Source organism: Mangifera indica, chromosome 2, assembly GCF_011075055.1.
Source record: "Mangifera indica cultivar Alphonso chromosome 2, CATAS_Mindica_2.1, whole genome shotgun sequence".
NCBI lineage: Eukaryota > Viridiplantae > Streptophyta > Magnoliopsida > Sapindales > Anacardiaceae > Mangifera > Mangifera indica.
The window spans coordinates 7204292-7210344 of NC_058138.1; the positions used below are offsets into that span (position 1 = coordinate 7204292).

Here is a 6053-nt window from a genome sequence, read left to right on the forward strand (position 1 = left end):
TTGTGAAAAAAAAACTTGAAACGATGAAATGTTAGACAAGACTGAAGAGGGCAGTCTATTTATTAAAAAGATTGCAGTTTCAAATGCTGAAAACCAGTAAGCGAAAGGCATTCCTGCTTGTCAGAGTAAGACTAACCCTGTTTCAACAACATGCCCATGTTTTCACAATTTACAGTGTAGGTAATAACAAATCTATGATAGCAGTGGAGAGCAACACATCTCACAACCCAAACTGTAAGCCATTTTTCCAAAATTCATCAACCCAAATCAAACCTAACCAAATCGTAATTTTTATTGATTCGATTTAGTTTTACAGTTTGAAATGAATTTTGCACACCCCTTATTGTCCACACACTTCACTTTTTATGAGCTTCAGTGTGGGCAGTCGTCTCACTATAGTAATGAGGTAGACGAGGAATATCAAATTTGTCAATCAACACAATTTTGTGCTAATAAGTCATGCACGTGTTTGGCTATTCATAATTGCTCTAGATGTACACTTAGTAATGTTTTACTAGATAATGAGATGAATCCCAGAATATCAAACTTCAGAATGGCTTGAATATTTGGTGGAAATCAAAATGAAGCTAACACCAATAGAGTTGTTGGCACATAGTAAGTGCATTAAAATTATTTCCTCTCTTACTTTCCATTGGATTTAATCTTATTTTGTTTTTCCAATTTCTAACAGTGGATACATGGCTCTAGAGTATGCTATGGAAGGATTATTTTCAGCTATATCTAATGTCTCCCGTTTTGGAGTTCTTTTGTTGGAGATTATGAGTGGGAAAAAGAACATCGAATTCTATCTTTTAGAATATGGCCAAAGTCTGCTTAATTATGTATGTCCTATTTCATAACCTTAACATTTAACAATGATATTAGCTAATCACTGACAACACAAATTATATTTCAAGCTTGGAAACTATGGTGCAAAGGACGTTCATTAGAGCTAATGGATCCCATTTTGGTGCAATCTTGTGTTCCAAGTGAACTATTGAAATACATGCATGTTGGATTGTTGTGTGTTCAGGAAGATCCGATTACAGGCCTACCATGTCATCTTTAGTGGTCTTGTTAGCAAGTGATACAATAGTGCTTCCTAAACGAACTGAACCTGCATTTTCTGTTGGTAAGGTTGTCAATTTGGCTTAATCGTCATCAGATGCTAAAGTTTCCTCCTCCAAGAATAAGGTGATCCTTTCAAGTGTTTCGACTCAGTGACAATAGTTTAATGACTAATTGCATTTCTGATAATCTCCATCAATTATTGAAAGATACAAAAGCATGTTATGGAAATTTTTTCAATTTACTACCTAATTCTTGGCATTTTAGGTAAAGTATACAATTTTCAAATATCAGTATTATAAATATTTTTTTTTGGTCTTAACAAGTGTATCAGTATAATGAATGAATCTTTTCCAATGTTTTTTTTTTGACCTTTTAATCATATTCGGTGTCAGAATTGGCCTTGGTAAATATTGTATAAATAGGTTTATGCCGAGTTTACAACAAGAGGCTTCTCTCCACAAAATCTCCTAGTGTTTGTTTTTCTAGAAATTAAGAAGTCAGTGTAGGGATGGCTTAATCCGATCCCAGCAAAGCTTGGGACAGGTTTTAGTTTAAATGGAACACATAATATTCAAGTTCGAGCTCTTTTAAATTAGTGCACAACGTCAACAGAAGATTATCGACAGAGGGATGAATAATGTAGTCAATAGAATAAACAATATGGTGAAATGGATAAGCGGCTCGATTTCAAACTAAGCTATGGAGCTCAGATCCACCCCTATGTCAGCGGTTATAACTTAATCAATGCTGTCAGAACTATTTGACTGGACACCTACGCTGTCAGAACATAAATCAACGCGGTTATAACTTAATCAAAGGCACAAGAACACCTAATTTGATTGGACTAGGCGATTTCCTGTTGAAAATATTTCTTACCAAAATCTCTCTCAGAACTATATAATATCAAAGATCAGCAGAAGGCCTGGAATGAAAAACTCAGTCTCTCATGGATATGATACTTATATTTCTTTCTCTTCTAAGCTTGCTGAGCTTCGTCATAGAGGCTAGTTCAGCATATCTTGCCCATGTATGCCCGAGCACCACTACAAGTTGTATGCCCTCTTTCTTTGCCAGGGTGATGTCAATGCGGACACCTGTCAACGCTCTGTTAATGTTGCAACCACCACAAACTTAACAGACCTTTGTCCTATTGGATAACAAAGCATAATATGGTATGACGAGTGCCTTTTCCACTATTCAAACCAGTCCTTCTTTTCTGTCATGAGCGGAGTTTCAGGTTTTAACATGATTAATATGCAAGAGTTCAATGGCAGTACAGACATATTTGGTGAGAAACTTAGCAGTTTGTTGACCGAGGCTACGGCTGAGGCTGTAAACACTTCTAAAATGTTTGCAACCAGAGAGGTTAATTTAGATGCCCCTCGCAAACTGTATGGTCTAGTGTAGTGCACGCCGGACCTGTCAAAACTTGATTGCAATAGTTTTCTTGAAGGAGCTATTCCACGGTTGGGATTGTTATCCCCATGAGTAGGAGGCAGAGTGATGTCTCCAAGTTGTAATGTCCGCTACGAACTGTAGAAGTTCTATAATGAAACAGTGCCACCGGCACCTCCATCACTTCTGTCTCCACCTCCACCTCCACTTCCTTCCGAAGGTAACGTTAGAATACAGTTTACCTAATTACTTAAATAATAATTAAGAGCATTTTTAATTATATATATAACTAAAACATAAATATTCACAAAGTTTAAGGTTAGAAGACAGAATTAATTACGCCGGACCATTTTGCCTTTTTTTCTCAGACCTCACACATTTAAGGTTAGAAGACAGAATTAATCCAAAGAGAAAATAAATTTTTAATTATATATATAACTAAAACATAAATATTCACAAAGTTTTCCTTTAAATCTTTATTTTATTTCATAATTGAAAAATAGTCAATCTACATATATATTTTTGGGTGGGTGATATAACTTTTATACTTAAGGGGTCTCAAGCTTGTAATCATCATCATCAAGACAATTTAAAGAACTTGACATTATTCAGGATTATTTACGGTGAGTTTTGTTGGTGACGGCATCATCACTTATGTTGAAAATAGGTTTCTCTCTTCATGCTCTATTTTCTTAATTTCGAAATAAAATGGATTTTTTTTTTTTTGTTGGTTTTTTTGAGAGAGACTTGTTTATATAACATTCGAAAACCACTTTATCCACCTATCTCCATTCAATGGGCAGTTATGGTTATCGGATTTTAGGACTTTTGTCTCACTTTTTAAGAATTTCATTTTAATTCTGATTTTAGGAATTTCACTGCGCTTGATATTTTGATATGGGTTTAATAAATTTAAATTGAAAATAAAAAATATTTTTGTTTGGAAGGAAGAAAAACAATATTGATTGCAATAGGTACGACAGGATCGGCGATTATAGTAGCACTGCTTGGCTCATTCCTTCTGTGGAGAAGAGACAAAAGAGGTAAATTTTGCTTTGAGAAAGGATTAACTTTCTTCATTTTATCTGACATAAGAATAATAGTTGAAGTTCGTTCATAGAAACTGATGATATTAAAATAAGTAAATGACTGAATTTATATACAAAAGCAGCTCAGTAAGTGGTTATAAATATAGTTAATCGATTTGACAATACAGAAGTTGCACCAAGTCAGTTTGTTCACATAGTTTTTAGGGAAATTATTAAAAATAGACAAAATTAAAGGGGTCAAAGCGAAATTGCCCAAAAAATTTAGGTTTAAACAAAAATGCCCATGTTTTGCGAAATGACTAAACTGCCCCCATATATAAGTCAGCAAATTTTCACTGTACAACCGAGAGAAAATTCCAAAGCTTCCCACCTTCCACGGCAATCCCACGGCGAACGTCATTTTTGCTGATTTTCTTTCGTTCCGACAACCAAAAATGGCAAATAAGGTTAGTATATCTCCCATAATCTTCTTTGAATCAAGTTATTGCTGATATTATTGAGATTTGATTGAGAATTTTGGGTTTGAAATTTTAGAGTTTACGGTTTGAACAATGCTTAAAATGTTTCGATTTTTGGTTGTTTTCGTTGAATTGATTGAGGGGTTTTATGTTATACAATGTGTAGATTTGATTTGTGTGAAAATCGGAGGTCGAAACGACCAAAAATTGGCTGAAAATGCTGCCGAATGGATCAGCTGTCTTGCCGTGGGAACAAAGTTTCCCACAGCAAACGATTTCTCCCACAGCAGCTGAATGGACAATGGGTTTTTGGGGGGGTGAACTGACTTTTTTAAAATATTGGGGTGTCGGGGAAATCCTTAGCCCACGTCGGGTTTTTATGAAATTTTGCACGTTGTCGTGGGAAAAGCAAAATTACGAAACTACCCCCCTTTATAAGCACAACAAAATTTCATTTCTTCCCATGGCAAGTTGCGTTTTTACTGTGCATTTCCACCAAAATTTCAAAAGCTTTCCACCTCCCACGTCAATCCCATGGCGAAGGTCATTTCTGTTGATTTTGAAGCTTCCCAGCAACCACAAATGGCAAAGAAGGTTAGTATATCTCCCGTAATCTTGTTTGGATCAAGTTATTGCTGAAATAATTGAGATTTGATTGAGAATTTTGGGTTTGAAATTTTAGGGTTTACGGTTTGAATAATGCTTAAAATGTTTCGATTTTTGGTTGTTTTGGTTGAATTGATTGAGGGTTTTATGTTATACAACGTCTAGCTTTGATGTATGTGAAAATCGGAGGTCGAAACGACCAAAATTTGGCCGAAAATGGCTGCCAAATGAATCGGCAGTCTGTCGTGGGAACGGCGTTTCCCACGGCAAGACGAATTTTCCCACAGCAACGAATTTTGCATGCTTAGTTGGGGGGTAAAATGGGTTTTTTAAAATTTTGGGGAAGGGTAATTTTGATATTTTAAAAAAAATTTTAAATAAATAAATAAATATCAAAATCCCTTTACAATGTAAAATATCCAAAAACCCTTTATATTTATCTAAAATTAAATTTAACCCCCAATAGTGAGTGAGAAGAGTTATAAAATTGAGGCAAAGGGTAAATTTGGTATTCTAAAAAAAGACATGGGCATTTTTGCTTAAGAATAGTGATTTTGGGCATTTTGGCTTGAAAATAGTGATTTCGGGTATTTTAGCTTAATGGAATAGGATTTTGGGCATTTTTTAAAATTTCCCTAGTTTTTACAAGTGCCATCAATCAATACCTAAACTATTGAATATCTTGTTATGTATAAATTGTTCAGTTGTCTAGTATTGGTCAGAAAAGGGGAAAGTGTTAGTTTGCAAATGTAAGAAAAAATATTACCCCTTAAGCTACTTTTTTATCTAATAGTTGTATCAAAATTTACCTGTAGCAACTCCACCTATCAGTCTGTGGGAGTGGTCGGTTGAAGTGAAATTTCAACGAGCAAACCATAGCTCCTCCAGATGGTTGTTTGTGAGAAGTGTAGAGTCTATGGTAGTAATAGGTTGATGTGAACTTCAACCAATAGTCTATAGCTCTTTCGGATGACTATTTGTGAGAAGTGTTAAATTGATGATTCAATGTGTGAAAAAGAGGATAAGATGTTAGTGTATAAATGTATTAGTTAGCTTTCATGTGGGAGATATTCAATAACACCTTTTATATATATATATATACACACATGTGTACAAGGTATCATAGGAGCTTGAGGCTCTGATATTACGTATGCACAAAGTACCATCAAAGCTAAAAGTTTAAGTTGATAGCTAAATGAATCTCTTAATACCTCAAGTGTCTCTAGGACCATCCAAATAATGTTTCTCACATTAGTTGTCTTATGTGAGGTCCAAATGTACTTCGCAAATTTACATACAACCGATCATTCATCTTCACTAGAGTATTTGGAATTATTAATCACATCATGATTGTTGCATTTGATGTTAAAATAATAATGTCCTTAGAAATTTTAATATTGATCAATACTACCCTTGGAATAATAATGTAATATAGTATTCTAGCTCTTATTGTCTTTATTTTTTTTAAAGATTG

The 6053-nt window shown here is 34.5% G+C and overlaps 1 pseudogene; it reads left to right on the plus strand.

Annotated features, from left to right (window-relative positions):
- The first annotated feature begins 401 nt into the window (after positions 1-401).
- On the plus strand, positions 402-2478 carry LOC123208505 (annotated as a pseudogene).
- The last annotated feature ends 3575 nt before the right edge of the window (positions 2479-6053 follow it).